Source organism: Eleutherodactylus coqui, chromosome 1, assembly GCF_035609145.1.
Source record: "Eleutherodactylus coqui strain aEleCoq1 chromosome 1, aEleCoq1.hap1, whole genome shotgun sequence".
In the NCBI taxonomy this organism is placed as follows: Eukaryota; Metazoa; Chordata; class Amphibia; order Anura; family Eleutherodactylidae; genus Eleutherodactylus; species Eleutherodactylus coqui.
In genome coordinates this window covers 275,126,092-275,152,943 of record NC_089837.1, presented here as the reverse complement: position 1 = coordinate 275,152,943, position 26,852 = coordinate 275,126,092, and positions in this window count along the sequence as shown.

Here is a 26,852-nt window from a genome sequence, read left to right as displayed (position 1 = left end):
CAAGGTGCTCTACAGTGTGGCAGTTTTTCACAGAGACGCCTGACGACCGACGAACAGTGGTGTGCAACCTTTGTTGCGCCAAGATCAGCTGGGGAGGCACCACCACCAGCATGCGCAAGCATATGATGGCCAAGCACGCCACAAGGTGGGACGATGCCCGTTCACCGCCTCCGGTTTGCACCACTGCCTCTCCCCCTGTGCCCCAACCTGCCACTGAGATCCAACCCCCCTCTGAGGACACAGGCAGTACCGTCTCCTGGCCTGCACCCACACCCTCACCTCCGCTGTCCTCGGCCCCATCCAGCAATGTCTCTCAGCATAGCGTCCAGACGTCGCTAGCGCCACAGTTTGAGCGCAAGCGCAAGTACGACGCCACGCACCCGCACGCTCAAGCGTTAAACGTGCACATTGCAAAATTGATCAGCCTAGAGATGCTGCCGTATAGGCTTGTGGAAACGGAGGCTTTCAAAAACATGATGGCGGCGGCGGCCCCGCGGTACTCGGTTCCCAGTCGCCACTACTTTTCCCGATGTGCCGTCCCAGGCCTGCACGACCACGTCTCCCGCAAAATTGTACGCGCCCTCACCAACGCGGTTACTGCCAAGGTCCACTTAACAACAGACACATGGACAAGCACAGGCGGGCAGGGCCACTATATCTCCCTGACGGCACATTGGGTGAATTTAGTGGAGGCTGGGACAGAGTCAGAGCCTGGGACCGCTCACGTCCTACCCACCCCCCGAATTGCGTGCCCCAGCTCGGTGGTGGTATCTGTGGGGGTGTATGCTTCCTCCACTAAACCACCCTCCTCCTCCTCCTACACAACCTCTGTCTCGCAATCAAGATGTGTCAGCAGCAGCAGCACGTCGCCAGCTGTCGCGCGGCGTGGCAGCACAGCGGTGGGCAAGCGTCAGCAGGCTGTGCTGAAACTACTCAGCTTAGGAGAGAAGAGGCACACGGCCCACGAACTGCTGCAGGGTCTGACAGAGCAGACCGACTGCTGGCTTTCGGCGCTGAGCCTCCAACCGGGCATGGTCGTGTGTGACAACGGCCGTAACCTGGTGGCGGCTCTGCAGCTCGGCAGCCTCACGCACGTGCCATGCCTGGCCCATGTCTTTAATTTGGTGGTTCAGCGCTTTCTGAAAAGCTACCCACACTTGTCATACCTGCTCGGAAAGGTGCGCCAGCTCTGCGCACATTTCTGCAAATCCCACACGCACGCTGCCACCCTGCGGACCCTGCAACATCGGTTTAATCTGCCAGTGCACCGACTGCTGTGCGATGTGCCCACACAGTGGAACTCTACGCTCCACATGTTGGCCAGACTCTATGAGCAGCGTAGAGCTATAGTGGAATACCAACTCCAACTGGCGCGGCGCAGTGGGGAGTCAGCCTCCTCAATTATTTACAGAAGAGTGGGCCTGGTTGGCAGCCATCTGCCAGGTCCTTGGAAAATTTGAGGAGGCTACCCAGATGGTGAGCGGGGATGCTGCAATCATTAGCGTCACCATTCCTCTGCTAAGCCTCTTGAGAAGTTCCCTGCAAAGCATAAAGGCAGACGCTTTGGAATCAGAAACGGAGGCGGGGGAAGACAGTATGTCGCTGGATAGTCAGAGCAACCTCATGTCTATATCTCAGCGCGTTGAGGAGGAGGGGGGGAGCATGAGGAGGAGGGGGAAGAGACAGCTTGGCCCACTGCTGAGGGGACAGATGCTGCTTGCCTGTCATCCTTTCAGCGTGTATGGCCAGAGGAGGAGGAGGAGGAGGAGGGGGCGGAGCATGAGGAGGAGGGGGAAGAGACAGCTTGGCCCACTGCTGAGGGTACAGATGCAGCTTGCCTGTCATCCTTTCAGCGTGTATGGCCAGAGGAGGAGGAGGAGGAGGAGGAGGAGGAGGATCCTGAAAGTGATCTTCCGAGTGAGGACAGCCATGTGTTGCGTACAGGTACCCTGGCACACATGGCTGACTTCATGTTAGGATGCCTTTCTCGTGACCCTCGCGTTACACGCATTCTGGCCACTACGGATTACTGGGTGTACACACTGCTCGATCCACGGTATAAGGAGAGCCTTTGCACTCTCATTCCCGAAGAGGAAAGGGGTTCGAGAATGATGCTATACCACAGGGCGCTGGTGGACAAACTGATGGTAAAATTCCCATCCGACAGCGCTAGTGGCCGAAGGCGCATTTCCGCGGCCCAGGTAGCAGGGGAGGCGCAGAGATCAGGCAGCATGTACATCGCAGGCAGGGTAACACTCTCTAAGGCCTTTGACAGCTTTATGGCTCCCCAGCAAGACTGTGTCACCGGTCCCCAGTCAAGGCTGAAGCATCGTTCTCTATCACCATCCAAAACGGGGACCTTTTTGCTTCATCAATCTGTGTATAATATTCATCCTCCTCCTCCTGCTCCTCCTCCTGAAACCTGACGTAATCATGCCGAACGTGCAATTTTTCTTAGGCCCACAAGGCTCAGTCATATAATTTTTCTAAACAATTTTTATACGTTTCAATGCTCATTAAAGCGTTGAAACTTTCACCTCAACCAATTTTTATTTTAACTGGGCTGCCTCCAGGCCTAGTTACCAATTAAGCCACATTAACCAAAGCCATTAATGGGTTTCACCTGCCCTCTCGGTTGGGCATGGGCAATTTTTCTCAGGTACATTAGTACTGTTGGTACACCAATTTTTGTGGGCCCTCGCCTACAGTGTAATCCAATAAATTTTTGGCCCACCTGCATTACAGCTGACATAACATCAGCTGTGATGGGCAATGCAATGGGATATTGTTATGTACCGCCGGTGGCTTCCTGGCACCCACCCATGCTGTGGGTCCACAGGGAGTTGTAAATGCATCTTTTTCCACTTCTAAAGAACCCCAGTCTGACTGGGGCATGCAGTGTGGGCCGAAGCCCACCTGCATTAAACATGACATTACTACCTCAGCTGTGATGGGCAATGCAATGGGATATTGTTATGTACCGCCGGTGGCTTCCTGGCACCCACCCATGCTGTGGGTCCACAGGGAGTTGTAAATGCATCTTTTTCCACTTCTAAAGAACCCCAGTCTGACTGGGGCATGCAGTGTGGGCCGAAGCCCACCTGCATTAAACATGACATTACTACCTCAGCTGTGATGGGCAATGCAATGGGATATTGTTATGTACCGCCGGTGGCTTCCTGGCACCCACCCATGCTGTGGGTCCACAGGGAGTTGTAAATGCATCTGTTTCCACTTCTAAAGAACCCCAGTCTGACTGGGGCATGCAGTGTGGGCCGAAGCCCACCTGCATTAAACATGACAATACTACCTCAGCTGTGATGGGAAATGCAATGGGATATTTTTATGTACCGCCGGTGGGTTCCAGGGAGCCACCCATGCTGTGGGTCCACAGGGAGTTGTAACTACATGTTTCCACTTCTAAAGAACCCCAGTCTGACTGGGGCATGCAGTGTGGGCCGAAGCCCACCTGCATTAAACACGACATTACATCAGCTGTGATGGGCACTGCAATGGGATATATTTATGTACCGCCGGTGGGTTCCAGGGAGCCACCCATGCTGTGGGTGCACACGGAATTCCCATTGCGGAGTTGTACCTGCCTTTGACTATATATAAAAAAACCGCGGTCTGACTGGGGCATGCAGACACCTTGACAGAATGAATAGTGTGTGGCACATAGGTTCCCCATTGCTATGCCCACGTGTGCAGCTCCAGATGGAGGTGGCACAGGATTGGATTTCTCATTGCTTCTGTACAGCATTGTGGGCTATCGCCCCGCCCCTTTTAAAGAGGGTTGCTGCTTAGCCGTGCCAACCCTCTGCAGTGTATGCCTGCTTTTCCTGTGGCAGACGCACTTATAAATAGACAGGAGGGTGGCGTGGCATGAGGGCAGCTGAAGGCTGGGCAGGGACAGTTTGGTGTGCGCTGTGGACACTGGGTCGTGGGGGGGGGGGATTTGGCAGCATGTAACCCAGGAGAAGTGGCAGCGGAGTGTCATGCAGGCAGGGATTGTGCTTTGTTGGAGGTAGTGTGGTGCTTAGCTAAGGTATGCATTGCTAATGAGGGCTTTTCAGATGTAAAAGTTGTTGGGGGGGGGCCCACTCTTGCTGCTATTGTGGCTTAATAGTGGGACCTGGGAACTTCATATGCAGCCCAACATGTAGCCCCTCGCCTGCCCTATCCATTTCTGTGTCGTTCCCATCACTTTCTTGAATTGCCCCGATTTTCACAAATGAAAACCTTAGCGAGCATCGGCGATATACAAAAGTGCTCGAGTCGCCCATTGACTTCAATGGGGTTCGTTACTCGAAACGAACCCTCGAGCATCGCGAAAAATTCGTCTCGAGTAACGAGCACCCGAGCATTTTGGTGCTCGCTCATCTCTAATGATAACCCCTTCTAAAGAGACTGGCGCAAACCCAGATGACCTTACCCCTCCGCAGGATAGCAGGGTAAATGTGGACATTGAACCAGGAGATGTAACCTTTCCTTTACAGGTCTTGGCCGGAGATGAGGTTGAAGAGGAAGTTCATTTCTCATTTCAGGAGGTATTAGATCTGGAGGATGCGCCTGAGAACTTTAGGACGGCCCAATTAAGGGACCCCACTCTTGTTAATGCGCAAGAAAATGTCATGATATTAAATGGGGTGTTACAGGAACCAGGTTCTGACCAACAATTCCCCCATTTTGCTATGAATAATAACTTGTTGTATAGAGTAGCAAAAATAGGTGAGAAAGTGGTGGAACAGTTGGTCGTGCCAAAGCTGTACAGGCGTAAGGTGCTAGACTTGGCACATAATCATGTATTAGGGGGACATTTAGGAACCTATAAAACGCAGGATAGAATTTTTCAAAGGTTCTTCTGGCCAGGAGTGTACAAGGATATAAAAGAGTACTGTGAGTTATGCCCCACCTGTCAGAGCACCGCGCCTGTGTCGCACTTCTGTAGTCCCTTAGTTCCCTTTGAGAGAACTGGAATGGATTTAGTGGGTCCCCTAGTCAAGTCAGCTAGAGGACATCAATACATTTTGATCGTGTTTTATTATGCCACTCGGTACCCGGAGGCAATTACTTTAAGAAGCCCTACTGCCAAAAACATTGCACGGGAATTGTCCCTTATGTTCTCCAGCATAAGTCTTCCCAAGGAAATCCTCACGGACCAAGGGCCCCTGTTCATGTCCAAGGTAATGAAAGAATTGTGTCACCTCTTTAAAATTGATCACATACGAACCTCAGTATACCACCCTCAGACAGATGGGTTGGTGGAGAGGTTCAAGCAAATGCTAAAACGGGTAGTAGAGAAAGATGGTCGGGACTGGGACCGTCTGTTACCTTATCTCATGTTCTCCATACAGGAAGTACCACAAGCTTCCACAGGTTTCTCACCATTTGAGTTGCTATATGGTCGACACCCCAGTGGGTTGCTGGATATAGCCAGAGAAACTTGGGAGGCCAAGTCAACTCCCTATAGGAGCGTCATAGAGCACATGGCTCAGATGCAGGATCGGATTAGCACGGTAATGCCCATTGTCAGGGAACACTTGCAGAGGGCACAAACGGCCCAAAGCAGAGTGTACAATCGTTCTGCCAGGGTAGGAACTTTTAGTCCCGGTGACCGGGTTCTCATCTTGATACCTACTGTAGAGAGTAAATTCCTAGCTAGATGGCAGGGTCCCGGGGGGGAGGCGGAGCCTGACCGGCAATGTAAGCTGCAGCACCACAGCACAGCTCCATGCTTAATCCTGACAAAAAAACCCTGCTACTGGGTCCCAAACCGAGCGAGAATCACTACTTACAGAGCCAGGGGACAGTGGAGACCGGCAGAAACAGCGCTGGCAGCATCGGAAGATATGGTCCGCGGCAAGGACAAAGGAAAGTGGGGAGAAGCGGGTGTCCGGCAAAATCATAATGGCGCCGGCATGAAGGAGCAGGGGTCGCTCATACCGAGGCTATCCAGCAGCAGCACGGACACTGTGAGGAAGCTGGCAAGGTATGCCAGGGGGGAGAGGGGCAGAGAGGAGGAAGTACAAAGCCCCAGGCAGCAAAGGGAGAATACAGAAGTGCAGGGAGGCTCACTGACCGGCACACAGTATGCAGGCACAACATGTGGGGAGGAAGAGATGCCTCACAGTGAAACTCCAGCAGGAGGACAAAAGGGGGACCCCAGTATGAGTGGGCAAAATAATGCAATTAATGTTAATAAACCCACTTTGAAAGATGTCTTCGGGGAAATCACAAAACATGTCTTTGAAAACCCTCAATATGCAAATGGGCTCCATGCAAACTAATATGAATCTGCTAAGGCATGATGTACAAAAGATATCAGAGGACCTAACACAGACAGAACAATGTCTGAGTGATGTGGAAGATGTGATACAGCCGCTTCAGAGAGACGTTGAAAAAAGTCTGCATTAAATGAAATTCCTGCAGAATAAAATAGATGACCTGGAGAATTGCTCAAGACACAATAATGTGTGGATTGTGGGCCTCCCAGAGTAAGCAGAGGGGAATAACCCACTGGACGTTTTTGAAACTTGGCTCCCTAAGCAATGTTTGCAATAGAGACAGCACACGGGGTACCCACACGACCCCTCCCCCCTCCCCCGAGCACCTGCAAGGCTGGTACTTCTTAAACTACTACACTACAGAGACCGCGACGCCATACTGCACAAAGTCCGCGAAAAGGGAGAAATCCCCTTTAACGGAGCCAGAGTTCGTTCTTCCCGGATTTCTCTACTGACCTACAGAAAAAACTAGCAACATTCATTGAAATAAAAAAGAGACTGAGAAATCTACAAATTCCGTATGCAATGCTGTATCCAGCCAAACTGAGAGTGGCAGCACTGGGAACTGCGCATTTCTTTGACAACCCAAAAGAAGCTACCTCCTCGCTAGACCGCAACGAGGAACAGATCCAGCAGGGAAGGTCACCACGCGAATCCCCAAGCAGAAAGGACGACGCCTGAAGAAAATATGCACGTCGATGATTAGTCAAAGTGGACTGATTTAAAAGAAGGAGCCACCGAAAGGTGAAGTACAGATTTATGGTACTGGAAGACCTCGCCACAACGCCGAGGAGTATGGAGGACTGGTACCCTGATCCGATCGTTACACAACGGATTTGTGAGTTTAATGTTGGGGATGTTCAGTTTTTGGTCTCTCTCTCTTATGTTATGGTAATTATGGGCAAGTTACGAATACAGAGGATAAGAATATGTAATAGAAATATTGCTCAAAGAGGGGGACGGGGAAATATTGTTATAATTGTACAGACAGAATGTTTAGTGATAGTCAGTGAAAATTATAAAAAGCAAGAGGAAAAATCTAAATATTTGCAAATGTACTATAATAACGCAATCTTTGATGGGGGTGATGTTCCTTCAGACTCAGACAATACTACACAGGTACACATACAGAGCAATGGCAAGGTACAAATATCTGGGACCCCGGTAACCAAAGGGCAGGATAAGGGATGACTCTGATAAATGTGGAATATATAGCAGCCTGTGCGGATCTGATACAGAGACACGGACCCTCCCAGTGCGGCTCACTCACCTATGTAAGGTTTTCAGAAGGCGCCTGAACTATATTACTCCTGGGGAATGTAATACACAATGAAAATGAGCACAAAGATTAGAATCATCTCAAGGAATGTGAGAGGAATGGGTGACCCGGCAAAACGATCAGCGATATTACAAGTAATTAAAGAACAGGGCCCAGCTATTATATGTTTACAGGAAACCCATCTAGCAAAAGACACTATAGACACCTTTAAAGTAGCGGCGATGTGACATAGTTTTCACTCCACACATACGAGATGCTCCAGAGGTGTCAGCATAGTCGTACATAGAAATATTCCATTTGAGTGCTTCACACAAAAAATAGACACGGAGCGCCTTTTCATCTGCCTAAACTGCAAATTATATAATTATGCATGCATCATTATTAGAGATGAGCGAACGCGTTCGTCCGAGCTTGATATTCGTGCGAATATTAGGGTGTTCGGGATGTTCGTTATTCGTGACGAACACCATGCGGTGTTCTGGTTACTTTCACTTCCTTCCCTGAGACGTTAGCGCGCTTTTCTGGCCAATTGAAAGACAGGGAAGGCATTACAACTTCCCCCTGCAACGTTTAAGCCCTATACCACCCCCCTGCTGTGAGTGGCTGGCGAGATCAGGTGTTCGCCTAATATAAAAGTCGGCCCCTCCCGCGGTTCGCCTCAGATGCGGTGTGAGTTAGATGAGGGACAGTGCTGTTTATACCGGAGCTGCTGTAGGGAAAGAATTGGTAGTTAGTGTAGGCTTCAAGACCCCCCAAAGGTCCTTATTAGGGCCACTGATAGCTGTGTGTTGGCTGCTGTTAGCAGTGGGATTTTTTTTTTCTCAAAATCGCCTCTGCAGACCGTTGCACCTGGCATTAGGGACAGAAGTGCTGCATAGGCAGGGAGAGTGTTAGGAGTGAGTGTAGCCTTCAAGAACCTCAACGGTCCTTTCTAGGGCCATATTTATCCGTGTGCAGTACTGTCCAGGCTGCTGTTGGCTGTGCTGCATTTTTTTTGGGCTTCTCAAAATCGCCTCTGCAGAGCATTGCACCCTCCATTGATACTGCAGGGAAAGAATTGTATAGGCAGGGCCACAACACCGTTATTATTCATAGAATATACGCAGTGCTGCCTGTTGGTGGGAAAAAACTGAAAACAAATCTATTTGTCCAGCCTCTGTCCGTCCTTACGGGCGGTGGACACGTGTGAGCTGCGTGAAAAACATTGCTAAATCATACGCAGCCAGCTACGCTTTACTGCTGGGTTCGCCATTTGCTTTCCTTAATTGGGAAAAAAAATACCTGCTCTCCAAGAGTTATAATAACTCTGCTACCCTCACGTTCTGTGACACATAAGCAGGGACACAGCGCAGTTATTAAACTTCGCAGGTTCATTGAATATACGCAGTGCTGCCTGTTGGTGGGAAAAAACTGAAAACAAATCTATTTGTCCAGCCTGTGTCCGTCCTTACGGGCGGTGGACACGTGTGAGCTGTGTGAAAAACATTGCTAAATCATACGCAGCCAGCTACGCTTTACTGCTGGCTTCGCCATTTGCTTTCCTTAATTGGGAAAAAAAATACCTGCTCTCCAAGAGTTATAATAACTCTGCTACCCTCACGTTCTGTGACACATAAGCAGGGACACAGCGCAGTTATTAAACTTCGCAGGTTCATTGAATATACGCAGTGCTGCCTGTTGGTGGGAAAAAACTGAAAAGAAATCTATTTGTCCAGCCTGTGTCCGTCCTTACGCCTGTGGAGACGTGTGAGCTGCGTGAAAAACATTGCTAAATCATACGCAGCCAGCTACGCTTTACTGCTGGCTTCGCCATTTGCTTTCCTTAATTGGGAAAAAAAATACCTGCTCTCCAAGAGTTATAATAACTCTGCTACCCTCACGTTCTGTGACACATAAGCAGGGACACAGCGCAGTTATTAAACTTCGCAGGTTCATTGAATATACGCAGTGCTGCCTGTTGGTGGGAAAAAACTGAAAACAAATCTATTTGTCCAGCCTGTGTCCGTCCTTACGCCTGTGGAGACGTGTGAGCTGCGTGAAAAACATTGCTAAATCATACGCAGCCAGCTACGCTTTACTGCTAGGTTCGCCATTTGCTTTCCTTAATTGGGAAAAAAAATACCTGCTCTCCAAGAGTTATAATAACTCTGCTACCCTCACGTTCTGTGACACATAAGCAGGGACACAGCACAGTTATTAAACTTCTCAGGTTCATTGAATATACGCAGTGCTGCCTGTTGGTGGGAAAAAACTGAAAAGAAATCTATTTGTCCAGCCTGTGTCCGTCCTTACGGGCGGTGGACACGTGTGAGCTGTGTGAAAAACATTGCTAAATCATACGCAGCCAGCTACGCTTTACTGCTGGCTTCGCCATTTGCTTTCCTTAATTGGGAAAAAAAATACCTGCTCTCCAAGAGTTATAATAACTCTGCTACCCTCACGTTCTGTGACACATAAGCAGGGACACAGCACAGTTATTAAACTTCTCAGGTTCATAGAATATACGCAGTGCTGCCTGTTGGTGGGAAAAAACTGAAAAGAAATCTATTTGTCCAGCCTCTGTCCGTCCTTACGGGCGGTGGACACGTGTGAGCTGTGTGAAAAACATTGCTAAATCATACGCAGCCAGCTACGCTTTACTGCTGGCTTCGCCATTTGCTTTCCTTAATTGGGAAAAAAAATACCTGCTCTCCAAGAGTTATAATAACTCTGCTACCCTCACGTTCTGTGACACATAAGCAGGGACACAGCACAGTTATTAAACTTCTCAGGTTCATAGAATATACGCAGTGCTGCCTGTTGGTGGGAAAAAACTGAAAACAAATCTATTTGTCCAGCCTCTGTCCGTCCTTACGGGCGGTGGACACGTGTGAGCTGTGTGAAAAACATTGCTAAATCATACGCAGCCAGCTACGCTTTACTGCTGGCTTCGCCATTTGCTTTCCTTAATTGGGAAAAAAAATACCTGCTCTCCAAGAGTTATAATAACTCTGCTACCCTCACGTTCTGTGACACATAAGCAGGGACACAGCACAGTTATTAAACTTCTCAGGTTCATAGAATATACGCAGTGCTGCCTGTTGGTGGGAAAAAACTGAAAACAAATCTATTTGTCCAGCCTCTGTCCGTCCTTACGGGCGGTGGACACGTGTGAGCTGTGTGAAAAACATTGCTAAATCATACGCAGCCAGCTACGCTTTACTGCTGGCTTCGCCATTTGCTTTCCTTAATTGGGAAAAAAAATACCTGCTCTCCAAGAGTTATAATAACTCTGCTACCCTCACGTTCTGTGACACATAAGCAGGGACACAGCACAGTTATTAAACTTAGATAATTCATTCACTAGAGGCAGTGGGGCCTTTCGTTTTCCAAAAAGGGCAAAAATTATATTTGCCCTGCAGTCTTGCGCCAATTTATTTCCTGCCTGGGAAATCTAATCACTGGTAATACAGCATGCTGAGGGGTAGGGGTAAGCCTAGAGGACGTGGACGTGGACGTGGCCGAGGACGCGGAGGGCCAAGTGAGGGTGTGGGCACAGGCCAAGCTCCTGATCCAGGTGTGTCGCAGCTGTCTGCTGCGCGATTAGGAGAGAGGCACGTTTCTGGCGTCCCCACATTCATCGCCCAATTAATGGGTCCACGTGGGAGACGGTTATTAGAAAATGAGCAGTGTGAGCAGGTCCTGTCCTGGATGGCAGAAAGTGCTTCGAGCAACCTATCGTCTACCCGCAGTTCTGCGCCGTCCACTGCTGCCAATCCGAATCCTCTGTCTGCTGCTCCTCCTTCCTCCCAGCCTCCTCACTCCACTACAATGACACCTGCTCAGGAGCGGGAACACTCCCAGGAACTGTTCTCGGGCCCCTGCTTAGATTGGGCAGCAGCGGTTCCTCTCCCACCAGAGGAGTTTATCGTCACTGATGCCCAACCATTCGAAAGTTCCCGGGGTCCGGGGGAAGAGGCTGGGGACTTCCGCCAACTGTCTCAACAACTTTCTGTGGGTGAGGAGGACGATGACGATCAGACACAGTTGTCTTGCAGTGAGGTAGTAGTAAGGGCAGTAAGTCCCAGGGAGCAGCGCACAGAGGATTCGGAGGAAGAGCAGCAGGACGATGAGGTGACTGACCCCACCTGGTGTGCAACGCTTACTCAGGAGGACAGGTCTTCAGAGGGGGAGTCAAGGGCATCAGCAGGGCAGGTTGCAAGAGGCAGTGCAGTGGCCAGGGGTAGAGGCAGGGCCAGACCGAATAATCCACCAAGTGTTTCCCAAAGCGCCCCCTCGCGCCATGCCACCCTGCGGAGGCCGAGGTGCTCTAAGGTCTGGCAGTTTTTCACAGAGACGCCTGACGACCGACGAACAGTGGTGTGCAACCTTTGTCGCGCAAAGCTCAGCCGGGGAGCCAACACCAACAGCCTCACCACCACCACCATGCGCAGACATATGATGGCCAAGCACCCCGCAAGGTGGGACAAAGGCCGTTCACCGCCTCCGGTTTGCACCCCTGCCTCTCCCCCTGTGCCCCAACCTGCCACTGAGATGCAACCCCCCTCTCAGGACACAGGCACTACCGCCTCATGGCCTGCACCCACACCCTCATCTCCGCTGTCCTCGGCCCCATCCAGCAGTGTAGTTCAGCGCACCGTTCAGCCGTCGCTTGCGCAAGTGTTCGAGCGCAAGCGCAAGTACGCCGCCACGCACCCGCACGCTCAAACGTTAACCGTCCGCATCGCAAAATTCATCAGCCTTGAGATGCTGCCGTATAGGGTTGTGGAAACGGAGTCCTTCAAAAGTATCATGGAGGCGGCGGCCCCGCGCTACTCAGTTCCCAGTCGCCACTACTTTTCCCGATGTGCCGTCCCAGCCCTGCACGACCACGTCTCCCGCAACATTGTGCGCGCCCTCACCAACGCGGTTACTGCCACGGTCCACTTAACTACGGACACGTGGACAAGCACAGGCGGGCAGGGCCACTACATCTCCCTGACGGCACATTGGGTGAATTTAGTGGAGGCTGGGACAGAGTCAGAGCCTGGGACCGCTCACGTCCTACCCACCCCCAGAATTGCGGGCCCCAGCTCGGTGGTGGTATCTGCGGAGGTGTATGCTTCCTCCACTAAAGCACCCTCCTCCTCCTCCTCCTCCTCCTCTGTCTCACAATCAAGATGTGTTAGCAGCAGCATGTCGCCAGCAGTCGGTGTCGCGCGGTGTGGCAGCACAGCGGTGGGCAAGCGTCAGCAGGCCGTGCTGAAACTACTCAGCTTAGGCGATAAGAGGCACACGGCCCACGAACTGCTGCAGGGTCTGACACAGCAGACCGACCGCTGGCTTGCGCCGCTGAGCCTCCAACCGGGCATGGTCGTGTGTGACAACGGCCGTAACCTGGTGGCGGCTCTGCAGCTCGGCAGCCTCACGCACGTGCCATGCCTGGCCCACGTCTTTAATTTGGTGGTTCAGCGGTTTCTGAAAAGCTACCCACGCTTGTCAGACCTGCTCGTAAAGGCGCGCCGGCTCTGCGCACATTTCCGCAAGTCCCACACGGACGCTGCCACCCTGCGCACCCTGCAACATCACTTTAAGCTGCCAGTGCACCGACTGCTGTGCGACGTGCCCACACGGTGGAACTCTACGCTCCACATGTTGGCCAGGCTCTATGAACAGCGTAGAGCTATAGTCGAATACCAACTCCAACATGGGCGGCGCAGTGGGAGTCAGCCTCCTCAATTCCTTTCAGAAGAGTGGGCCTGGTTGGCAGACATCTGCCATGTCCTTGGTAATTTTGAGGAGTCTACCCAGGTGGTGAGCGGCGATGCTACAATCATTAGCGTCACCATTCCTCTGCTATGCATCTTGAGAAATTCCCTGCAAACCATAAAGGCAGCTGCTTTGCGCTCGGAAACGGGGGCGGGGGAAGACAGTATGCCGCTGGATAGTCAGGGCACCCTCCTGTCTATTTCTCAGCGCGTACAGGAGGAGGAGGAGGAGCATGAGGAGGATGAGGAGGAGGGGGAAGAGACAGCTTGGCCCGCTGCTGACGGTACACCGGCTGATTGCCTGTCATCCTTTCAGCGTGTATGGCCTGAGGAGGAGGAGGAGGAGGAGGATCCTGAAAGTGATCTTCCTAGTGAAGACAGCCATGTGTTGCGTACAGGTACCCTGGCACACATGGCTGACTTCATGTTAGGATGCCTTTCTCGTGACCCTCGCGTTGCACGCATTCTGGCCACTACGGATTACTGGGTGTACACACTGCTCGATCCACGGTATAAGGAGAACCTGCCCACTCTGATTCCCGAAGAGGAAAGGGGTTCGAGAGTGTTGCTATACCACAGGACCCTTGCGGACAAGCTGATGGTAAAATTCCCAGCCGACAGCGCTAGTGGCAGAAGGCGCAGTTCCGAGGGCCATGTTGCAGGGGATGTGCGTAGATCGAGCAGCATGTACATCCCAGGCAGTGCAACAGTCTTTAAGGGCCTGGCCAGCTTTATGGCTCCCCACCAAGACTGTGTCACCGCTCCCCAGTCACGGCTGAGTCGGCGGGAGCACTGCAAAAGGATGGTGAGGGAGTACGTAGCGGATCGCACGACCATCCTTGGTGACGCCTCTGCCCCCTACAACTACTGGGTGTCGAAGCTGGACACGTGGCCTGAACTAGCCCTGTATGCCCTTGAGGTGCTTGCTTGTCCTGCGGCTAGCGTGTTGTCGGAGAGGGTGTTTAGTGCGGCTGGGGGAATCATCACCGATAAGCGTAGCCGCTTGTCAACCGACAGTGCCGACAGGCTAACACTCATCAAGATGAACAAAGGCTGGATTTCGCCAGACTTCTGTTCTCCACCAGCGGACAGCAGCGATACGTAAGCAATACGTAGGCTGCACCCGCGGATGGAAGCTACGTTCTCTCTCACCATCCAAAACGGGGACATTTGTGCTTCATCAATCTGTGTCTAATATTCCTCCTCCTCCTCCTCCTGTTCCTCCTCGTGAAACCTCACGTAATCACGCTGAACGGGCAATTTTTCTTAGGGCCACAAGGCTCACTCAAATAATTTTTCTGAACAATTTTTATAAGTTTCAATGCGCTTAAAAGCATTGGAACTTTAACTTGAACCAATTTTTCGTTACACTGGGCTGCCTCCAGGCCTAGTTACCACTTAAGCCACATTAACCAAAGCGATTAATGGGTTTCACCTGCCCTCTTGGCTGGCCATGGCCAATTTTTGGGATGTACATTAGTACTGTTGATACAGCAATTTTTGTGGGCCCTCGCCTACAGTGTAATCAAATTAATTTTTAGCCCACCTGCATTACAGCTGACGTTACCTCAGCTGTGTTGGGCAATGCAATGGGATATTTTTGTGTACCGCCGGTGGGTTCCAGGGAGCCACCCATGCTGTAGGTGCACACTGAGTTTTTAATACTTCTGTACACTTCTAAAAAACCCGTCTGACTGGGGCATGCAGTGTGGGCCGAAGCCCACCTGTATTACGCACGACATTACTACCTCAGCTGTGTTGGGCAATGCAATGGGATATTTCTATGTACCGCCGGTGGCTTCCTGGCACCCACCCAGGCAGTGGGTCCACAGGGAGTTAAACCTACATGTGTCCACTTGTAAAGAACCCCAGTCTGACTGGGGCATGCAGTGTGGGCCGAAACCCACCTGCATTAACCCTTTCCAGTCCACTGTGTGACCTGTGAAGACATTAGGGTTTAAGGCTGTACAGCTCCGTTGTTGGTAGACGTCCGTCGGGGTTCTCTTACTGTATATTGCCAGCCTCTCTGCTGTCGGAGCCTATCCTACGTGTCAGCTCATGCAGTACTGGCTTTAGCCAGCATATAGCGCCGTTGTATAACAGCAGAAAAAGAGTAAGCCCCCTAGGAAAACCATATACAAATTGGATTGGAAAGGGTTAAGCACAACATTACTACCTCAGCTGTGTTGGGCAATGCAATGGGATATTTCTATGTACCGCCGGTGGCTTCCTGGCACCCACCCATGCTGTAGGTGCACACGGAGTTTTTACTACATCTGTACACTTATAAAGAACCCCAGTCAGACTGGGGCATGCAGTGTGGGCCGAAGCCCACCTGCATTAAGCACGACATTACTACCTCAGCTGTGTTGGGCAATGCAATGGGATATTTCTGTGTACCGCCGGTGGGTTCCAGGGAGCCACCCATGCTGTGGGTCGACAGGGACTTCACAATAGGGAGTTGTACCTGCCTGTGTCTATGAATTAAAAAGCCCGGTCTGACTGGGGCATGCAGACACCTTGACAGAATGAATAGTGTGTGGCACATAGGTTCCCCATTGCTATGCCCACGTGTGCAGCTCCTGATGGCGGTGGCACAGGATTCTATTTATCATTGCTTCTGTACAGCATTGTGGGCTATCGCTCCGCCACTTTTAAAGAGGGTCGCTGCCTAGCCGTGCCAACCTCTGCAGTGTGTGCCTGCGGTCCCTCGTCATGGCAGACGCAATTCTAAATAGACATGAGCGTGGTGTGGCATGAGGGCAGCTGAAGGCTGCGCAGGGACACTTTGGTGTGCGCTGTGGGGGGGAGGGGGGCCGTTTGGGCAGCATGTAACCCAGGAGAAGTGTCAGTGGAGTGTCATGCAGGCAGTGATTGTGCTTTGTTGGAGGTAGTGTGGTGCTTAGCAAAGGTATGCCATGCTAATGAGGGCTTTTCAGAAGTAAAAGTTGTTGGGAGGGGGGGGGGCCCACTCTTGCCGGTATTGTGGCTTAATAGTGGGACCTGGGAACTTGAGATGCAGCCCAACATGTAGCCCCTCGCCTGCCCTATCCGTCACTGTGTCATTCCCATCACTTTCCTGAATTGCCCAGATTTTCACACATGAAAACCTTAGCGAGCATCGGCGAAATACAAAAATGTTCTGGTCGCCCATTGACTTCAATGGGGTTCGTTGTTCGAAACGAACCCTCGAGCATCACGGGAAGTTCGTTACGAATAACGAACACCCGAACATTTTGGTGTTCGCTCATCTCTAATCATTATCTCAATATATGTCCCACCTCCATATAATAACTCGATAATGTACCAGGTACTGGGATTTGCAGCGGAGACACCAGACGCCCTGATTCTTATAAGAGGAGATTTTAACTAGGTTATTAACCCCCAACAAGACAGGCTGCGTGTGGAGAACACTCTGGGAGAAGATAGCTTAACACCGCTTGGTCGGCTATTAGTTCTACTTACATTCTAAAACTTAAAAACGCACAGGGTAACATTGTTATGGACACACCCTCAATTAGGGAGACCGCTCGACAATTTTACTGCTCCCTGTACTCCTCCAGATTGGACAAAACAGAGGAGCAGATGGAGGACTATCTGTCTGGAGTAACAATGCATAAACTATCAGAAGAGCAGAGGGCTTTCCTTGATGCGCCGTTGGATCTGGAGGAGTTGCAGGAAGCGGTGAAAAATATGCAAAACAGCAAGGCTCCTGGGGAGGAAGGTTTCCCTATAGAATATTATAAGCAGTTTGTGGACGTGTTACTACCACGCCCATTAGACACCATAGTGGAGGCGGAGAAACAAGGGGAATTACCGCAATCTATGAAAAAAGCGAAGATAACAATCTTGCTAAAACCAGAAAAGGACCCCTATTGATGGACTCATACAGGCCAATATCATTGCTAAACGCAGATGTCAAAATTATAGCAAAGGTTCTGGCAAATCGGCCTAGAGTGGTATCTACCCTGGTACATCCAGACCAGAACGGGTTTATACCAGCGAGATCCACGGCAGCGAACATACGTAGACTATTCTTAAATTTGCAAATACCAGTAGATAACACCGGGAATAGAATAATATGCTCCCTAGACGCTGCCAAAGTTTTTGACAGGGTCGAGTGGCCATATCTGTGGAAAGTACGAGAAAAAATGGGATGTGACCCAGCGTTTCTGCGCTGGGTCAGATTGTTGTATACAGATGTGGGAGCGGATGTGTCCGTCAACAGGGGGTCCTCAGAAACATTCCAACTGTATAGGGGAACAAGACAGGGGTGCCCATTGTCCCCACTTCTGTTTGCCCTGGCAATTGAACCACTTGCGTGTAAACTACAGACACAACACGGAATAGTGGGTTTCCAGAGAGGAGACATGGAGGAACAAATTGCTTTATACGCAGACGATATACTCTTATTTTTGGAAGATGCACAAATATCTCTAGAGACGACTATGCAGACAATTAAAGAATTTGGATCCTTCTCGGGACTAACAATTAACTGGACTAAATCAGTAATAATGCCAGTGGATACCCCTGAGCTGCAAACCATTAATAAAGAAATAACTATGAAATGCACCACGACTTTCAAATACCTAGGAGTCAATATTATTAGAAAAGTTAGCGAATACGGGAAATTGAACCTAGAACCACTTATTACCAAGTGGAAGCAAAAACTACATGTATGGCGTAAACTTCCGCTATCAGTGATAGGGAGAGTAAATCTTATTAAAATGATATGGATGCCACAGCTACTATATTTGATGCATAACTCTCCACATTGGATAACACAGCGTTTTTTAAAATTAAAATAAACAGAATGCTTAGAGAACTTATATGGGGGGGGGGGGGGGGAAAGTCCCCCGCATTAAGCTGGAGGTACTGTGTAACCCTAAAGAGAAGGGCGGATTAGCAGTGCCTAACCCCATGTCATATTTCATAGCTTCCCAATTACAACATCTTAGGGGTTGGGAGTTGGAGGAGAGTTAGTTTTCAGATTCTAAAGGGATATTTTGCCAGGTCACACCTATTTGAAGCTCTAGAGAGATGTGTGTTTAAAAGAAACTGTCAGACTACCCCCACGTTATTACTTATTCACAAAACATGGTGGAAAACCAGGACTATGTTAGGAATAACTAGCTGTACACAATACACCCCAATATGGGATAATTTATGTTTCCCAGAAATCCATAAACTACAGGATTTTCAAGGATGGAAAGATAAAGGTATAATAAGCATGATTCAGATATTAGATGAAGGGGGAATGAGAACCTTTGAAAAATTAGGGCAGGATTACGATCTGTCAAACAAGGAATTTTACAGATACCTGCGACTTAGACATGCCCTTCAGGTGGAAATGGCCAAGAGGGAAATAACAGTAACAACAAACATAGCAGTAGACATAATAGGAACTGCAAGTACTACGGCCGGAAAAATTACACAATTATACTGCTATGTACAGGACACAGTGAATGATCGCAACCCAGTTCTGACCAAAGCAAAGTGGGAAGCAGACATAGGCCCAATTGAGGAGTCGCACTGGGAGGAAATCCTACAAATGATACCCAGATTGTCCCTGAGCGAGTCGCACAGGCTGTCTCAAATATACTTGATACATAGAGTATACCAGACCCCAGCATTCCTACATAATATAGGAATAAGAAATTCACCTACGTGTGCAAGATGTAAGACCCACACGGCAGAAAAACGATTACACAGCATTGGCTGGATGAGCCCCCCCCCCCCCCCCCCCCCCCCCCCCCCGCCACAATATGCGAATTTAAAAATAAAGTCAACCAAATCCTCCCATGGGAAAAAAGCAAAAAGCATTTACGTTAAGCGCAAAACCAGCCAAAAATATTACGATATATGGCTTAGGTGGATACAGGTCCAAACTCGGACAAATCCAAGCCAGATAGTGGGATAGAGAATACAATCGAGGGGAATGGTATGAAAAGCCATGTGGGTCGACATCTGCAAAAATGGTATTTAATCCGGAGGGAAAAGGGAAGAAATAATTGAAAGCACCATAAAAAATGTAATAAATATGGTTTATTAAATGAGTAAAAGTAGCTATACAAAACAAAGGTAATAAAACAATGATAATATATGTCACATGGTGATATGAGAGATGGAGTATGGAGAGAGAGAGATCAAATAACTGACGGAAGTATTTATTTATCCCATGGGTTGAGCAGGAACAACTTTATCTTTACCTGGAGGAAGACAGACAACAAAACAAAGAAGAAACTCATTAAGGAGTTATATTGGACATTTATTGTTAAAACCCTCCTCGGACGCAGTTAAAACACGAGATGGAACTTGCCAAATTTGAGACAAATACACATTCTGGACTAAGCTTTAATAGAGAGACCTAGGGAGGGAGGAAGTGAGTGATTAGGGGTGGGGGGGGAGTAGTTTTGTACACCAAAAACGTATAATGTGCTTGAAATGTGATTGGAATTTGTAAAAGAAAAAGTTCAAAATAAGTCAATAAAAAATACTTAATCAAAAAAAAAAATAGATGGCAGGGTCCCTACGAAATCGTTGAGAAGGTAGGCGATGTAAACTATAGAGTGCACCAGCCGGGGAAAAGGAAGCCGTACCAAGTGTACCATGGTAATCTAATAAAACTCTGGAAGGATAGAGAATAGAGATGAGCGAGCACCAAAATGCTCGGGTGCTCGTTACTCGAGACGAACTTTTCGCGATACTCGAGGGTTCGTTTCGAGTAACGAACCCCATTGAAGTCAATGGGCGACCCGAGCATTTTTGTATATCGCCGATGCTCGCTAAGGTTTTCGTTTGTGAAAATCTGGGCAATTCAAGAAAGTGATGGGAACGACACAGCAACGGATAGGGCAGGCGAGGGGCTACATGTTGGGCTGCATCTCAAGTTCACAGGTCCCACTATTAAGCCACAATAGCGGCAAGAGTGGGCCCCCTCCTCCCAACAACTTTTACTTCTGAAAAGCCCTCATTAGCAATGCATACCTTTGCTAAGCACCACACTATCACCAACAAAGCACAATCACTGCCTGCATGACACTCCACTGCCACTTCTCCTGGGTAACATGCTGCCCAACCCCCCCACGACCCAGTGTCCACAGCGCACACCAAACTGTCCCTGCCAAGCCTTCAGCTGCCCTCATGCCACGCCACCCTCATGTCTATTTATAAGTGCGTCTGCCAGAGGAACCGCAGGCACACACTGCAGAGGGTTAGCACGGCTAGGCAGCGACCCTCTTTAAAAGGGGCGGGGCGATAGTCCACAATGCTGTACAGAAGCAATGACAAATCCAATCCTGTGCCACCTCCATCTGGAGCTGCACACGTGGGCATAGCAATGGGGAACCTATGTGCCACACACTATTCATTCTGTCAAGGTGTCTGCATGCCCCAGTCAGACCGCGGTTTTTTATAAATAGTCACAGGCAGGTACAACTCCGCAATGGGAATTCCGTGTGCACCCACAGCATGGGTGGCTCCCTGGAACCCACCGGCTGTACATAAATGTATCCCATTTCAGTGCCCTAGACAGCAGAGCTAACGTCAGATTAAATGCAGGTGGGCTTCGGCCCACACTACATGCCCCAACCGGACAAGGGTTTTTAATTCATAGACACAGGCAGGTACAACTCCTTATTGTGAAGTCCCCGTGGACCGACAGCATGGGTGGGTGCCAGGAAGCCACCGGCGGTACATAAATATATCCCAATGCAGTGCCCATCACAGCTGAGGTTATAATGTCATGTTTAATGCAGGTGGGCTTCGGCCCACACTGCATGCCCCAGTCAGACTGGGGTTCTTTAGAAGTGGACACATGCAGTTACAACTCCCTGTGGACCCACAGCATGGGTGGCTCCCTGGAACCCACCGGCGGTACATAAATATATCCTATTGCCTTGCCCATCACAGCTGAGGTAATAATGTCATGTTTAATGCAGGTGGGCTTCGGCCCACACTGCATGCCCCAGTCAGACTGGGGTTCTTTAGAAGTGGACACAAGCAGTTACAACTCCGTGTGGACCGAAAGCATGGGTGGGTGCCAGGAAGCCACCGACGGTACATAAATATATCCCATTGCATTGCCCATCACAGCTGAGGTAATAAATTCATGTTTACTGCGGGTGGGCTTCGGCCCACACTGCATGCCCCAGTCAGACTGGGGTTCTTTAGAAGTGGACAGATGCAGTTACAACTCCCTGTGGACCCACAGCATGGGTGGCTCCCTGGAACCCACCGGCGGTACATAAATACATCCCATTGCAGTGCCCAACACAGTTGATGTAACGTCAGCTGTAATGCAGGTCAGCTAAAAATTAATTGGATTACACTGTAGGCGAGGGCCCCCAAAAATTGGTGTACCAACAGTACTAATGTACCTGAGAAAAATTGCCCATGCCCAACAAAGAGGGCAGGTGAAACCCATTAATCGCTTTGGTTAATGTGGCTTAATTGGTAACTAGGCCAGGAGGCAGCCCAGTTAAAATAAAAATTGGTTCAGGTGAAAGTTTCAATGCTTTAATGAGCATTGAAACGTATAAAAATTGTTTAGAAAAATTATATGACTGAGCCTTGTGGGCCTAAGAAAAATTGCCAGTTCGGTGTGATTATGTGAGGTTTCAGGAGGAGGAGCAGGAGGAGGAGGAGGAATATTATACACAGATTGATGAAGCAAAAAGGTCCCCGTTTTTGATGGGGATAGAGAACGATGCTTCCATCCGCGGGTGCAGCCTACGTATTGCTTAGGTTTCGCTGCTGTCCGCTGGTGGAGAAGAGAAGTCTGGGGAAATCCAGGCTTTGTTCATCTTGATGAGTGTTAGCCTGTCGGCACTGTCGGTTGACAGGCGGGTACGCTTATCTGTGATGATTCCCCCAGCCGCACTAAACACCCTCTCTGACAAAACGCTAGCCGCAGGACAAGCAAGCACCTCCAGGGCATACAGCGTGAGTTCAGGCCACGTGTCCAGCTTCGACACCCAGTAGTTGTAGGGGGCAGAGGCGTCACGGAGGACGGTCGTGCGATCAGCTACGTACTCCCTCACCATCCTTTTACAGTGCTCCTGCCGACTCAGCCGTGACTGGGGAGCGGTGACACAGTCTTGCTGGGGAGCCATAAAGCTGTCAAGGGCCTTAGAGAGTGTTGCCCTGCCTGTGCTGTACTTGCTGCCTGATCTCTGCGCCTCCCCTGCTACCTGGCCCTCGGAACTGCGCCTTCGGCCACTAGCGCTGTCGTATGGGAATTTTACCATCAGTTTGTCCGCCAGGGTCCTGTGGTATAGCAACACTCTCGAACCCCTTTCCTCTTCGGGTATGAGAGTGGAAAGGTTCTCCTAATACCGTGGGTCAAGCAGTGTGTACACCCAGTAATCCGTAGTGGCCAGAATGCGTGTAACGCGAGGGTCACGAGAAAGGCCTCCTAACATGAAGTCAGCCATGTATGCAGGGTACCTGTACGCAACACATGGCTGTCCTCACTAGGAAGATCACTTTCAGGATCCTCCTCCTCCTCCTCCTCAGGCCATACACGCTGAAAGGATGACAGGCAAGCAGCATGTGTACCCTCAGCAGTGGGCCAAGCTGTCTCTTCCCCCTCCTCCTCATCTTCCTCCTCCTCTTCACCACGCTGAGATATAGACAGGAGGGTGCTCTGACTATCCAGCGACATACTGTCTTCCCCGGCTCTGTTTCCGAGCGCAAAGCATCTGCCTTTATGCTTTGCAGGGAACTTCTCAAGAGGCATAGCAGAGGAATGGTGACGCTAATGATTGCAGCATCGCCGCTCACCACCTGGGTAGACTCCTCAAACTTTCCAAGGACCTGGCAGATGTCTGCCATCCAGGCCCACTCTTCTGAAAAGAATTGAGGAGGCTGACTCCCACTGCGCCGCCCATGTTGGAGTTGGTACTCCACTATAGCCACTAAGCCTCCAGCCAGGTATGGCACGTGCGTGAGGCTGCCGAGCTGCAGAGCCGCCACCAGGTTACGGCCGTTGTCACACAAGACCATGCCCGGTTGGAGGCTTAGTAGCGCAAGCCAGCGGTCGCTCTGCTCTGTCAGACTTTGCAGCAGTTCGTGGGCCGTGTGCCTCTTATCTCCTAAGCTGAGTAGTTTCAGACCGGCCTGCTGCCGCTTGCCCACCGCTGTGCTGCCACGCCGCGCGACACCGACTGCTGGCGACGTGCTGTTGCTGCTGACACATCTTGATTGCGAGACAGAGGTTGCGTTGGAGGAGGAGGAGGGTGCTTTTGTGGAGGAAGCATACACCGCCGCAGATACCACCACCGAGCTGGGGCCCGCAATTCTGGGGGTGGGTAGGACGTGAGCGGTCCCAGGCTCTTACTCTGTCCCAGCCTCCACTAAATTCACCCAATGTGCCGTCAGGGAGATATAGTGGCCCTGCCCGCCTGTACTTGTCCACGTGTCCGTTGTTAAGTGGACCTTGGCAGTAACCACGTTGGTGAGGGCGCGTACAATGTTGCGGGAGACGTGGTCGTGCAGGGCTGGGACGGCACATCGGGAAAAGTAGTGGCGACTGAGAACTGAGTAGCGCGGGGCCGCCGCCGCCATCATACTTTTGAAGGACTCCGTTTCCACAACCCTATACGGCAGCATCTCCAGGCTGATAAATTTGGCTATGTGTACGTTTATCGCTTGAGCGTGCGGGTGCGTGGCGGCGTACTTGCGCTTGCGCTCAAACACTTGCGCTAGCGACGGCTGGACGCTGCGCTGACAGACATTGCTGGATGGGGCCGAGGACAGCGGAGGTGAGGGTGTAGGTGCAGGCCAGGAGGCGGTAGTGCCTGTGTCCTCAGAGCGGGGTTGGATCTCAGTGGCAGGTTGGGGCACAGGGGGAGAGGCAGCGGTGCAAACCAGAGGCGGTGAACGGCCTTCATCCCACCTTGTGGGGTGCTTGGCCATCATATGTCTGCGCATGCTGGTGGTGGTGAGGCTGGTGGTGGTGGCTCCCCGGCTGATCTTGGCGCGACAAAGGTTGCACACCACTGTTCGTCGGTCGTCTGCACTCTCAGTGAAAAACTGCCAGACCTTTGAGCACCTCGGCCTCTGCAGGGTGGCATGGCGCGAGGGGGCGCTTTGGGAAGCAGTTGGTGGATTATTCGGTCTGGCCCTGCCTCTACCCCTGGACACCGCACTGCCTCTTGCAACCTGCCCTGCTGCTGCCCTTGCCTCCCCCTCTGAAGACCTGTCCTCAGTAGGCGTAGCAAACCAGGTGGGGTCAGTCACCTCATTGTCCTGCTGCTCTTCCTCTGAATCCTCTGTGCGCTCCTCCCTCGGACTTATTGCCCTTACTACTACCTCACTGATAGACAACTGTGTCTCATCGTCATCGGCCTCCTCACCCACTGAAAGGTCTTGAGACAGTTGCCGGAAGTCCCCAGCCTCATCCCCCGGACCCCGGGAACTTTCCAATGGTTGGGCATCAGTCACGATAAACTCCTCTGGTGGGAGAGGAACCACTGCTGCCCAATCTGAGCAGGGGCCCGAGAACAGCTCCTGGGAGTCTGCCCGCTCCTCAGAATGTGTCATTTTCATGGAGTGAGGAGGCTGGGAGGAAGGAGGAGCAGCAGCCAGAGGATTCTGAGTTGCAGCAGTGGACGGCGCAGAACTGTGGGTGGACGATAGATTGCTGGAAGCACTTTCTGCCATCCACGACAGGAGCTGCTCACACTGCTCATTTTCTAATAAAGGTCTACCGCGTGGACCCATTAATTGTGCAATGAATGTGGGGACGCCAGAAACGTGCCTCTCTCCTAATCCCGCAGCAGTCGGCTGCGATACACCTGGATCAGGAGCTCGGCCTGTGCCCACACCCTGACTTGGGCCTCCGCGTCCTCGGCCGCGTCCACGTCCTCTAGGCCTACCCCTACCCCTCAGCATGCTGTATTACCAGTAATGCAGAAACAGAACGCTGTAATTAAATGTGCCGCTTATTGGCCTGTGGTTGGAGGCTGACTTCGCTTACGGAACGCCAGGAAATAATTTGGCGCAAGCCTGCTGTAACACTTAGCTGGCTGCGTATGATTTTGTAAAACTACTACACCCAGCACAGACAGACCCAGAACACTGAGGACAGTCACAGGCAGGCCAAATAGATTTTTTGCCCCAAATTTTTTAGCAAAGGCCCACTGCCTATATTCAATCAATATGTCTTCTGTCCCTGCTTACGCACTTCTGTCCCTGGAGTATGTCACAGAACTGCAGAGTGTTGCACTGTGAACTGCAATACAGCGGTGATTTCACAGCCCAGACAGAGCCAAGAAATAATTTTGCGCAAGCCTGCTGTAACACTTAGCTGGCTGCGTATGATTTTGTAGAACTACTACACCCAGCACAGACAGACCCAGAACACTGAGCACAGTCACAGGCAGGCCAAAAAAATTTATTGCCCCAAATTTTTTAGCAAAGGCCCACTGCCTATATTCAATCAATATGTCTTCTGTCCCTGCCTACGCACTTCTGTCCCTGGAGTATTACTGCAGGGCGCAATGCTCTGCACGGCCGATATACCAAAAAAAAAAAAAAGTGCAACACTGCACAAAGCAGCCTCCACAGCACTGCACACGGTTAGATGTGGCCCCAAGAAGGACCGTTGGGGTTCTTGAAGCCTAAAATACTCCTAACACTCTCCCTATAGTAGCTCCACCAAGAAAGCACTTTCCCTCCTCTATGTCAGAGCGCATCTGTGGCGAGCCGCGGGAGGGGCCGATTTTTATACTCGGGTGACACCTGATCTCGCCAGCCACTCACTGCAGGGGGGTGGTATAGGGCTTGAACGTCGCAGGGGGAAGTTGTAATGCCTTCCCTGTCTTTCAATTGGCTAGAAAAGCACGCTAACGTCTCAGAGATGAAAGTGAAAGTTACCCGAACATCGCGTGGTACTCGTTACGAGTAACGAGCATCTCGAACACGCTAATACTCGAACGAGTATCAAGCTCGGACGAGTACGTTCGCTCATCTCTAGTAGAGAAGCTTTAACTACCTCAAGCATTAGGAGGAGTAGGCCGCAGCCCTCCCTGCCCGATGTTAAAATAAGTGTGCCAACGGCAGGAGGCAAGAGTTCCTGCAAAGAAACAGAGACAAGTTCTCTGACCTGCCAGGTCGTACACACATCATAAAACATGACATCATAACTAGAGATGAGCGAGCACCAAAGTGCTCGGGTGCTCGAGTCGAACTTTCCGCGATGCTCGAGGGTTCGTTTTGAGTAACGAACCCTATTTGTATATCGCCGATGCTCTCTAAGGTTTTCATTGGTGAAAATCTGCAAAACCCAAGAAAGTGATGGAAACAACACAGAAATGAATAGGGCAGGCGAGGGGCAACATGCTGGGCCGCATTTCAGGTTCCCAGGTCCCACTATTAAGCCACAATAGCGGCAAGAGTGGGCCCACCCCCTCCTCTAACAATTTTTACTTCGGACAAACCCTCATTAGTAAGCCACACCTTAGCTAAGCACCACACTACCTCCAACTAAGCACAAGCACTGCCTGCGGGACACACCCCTGCCTCTTCTCCTGGGTT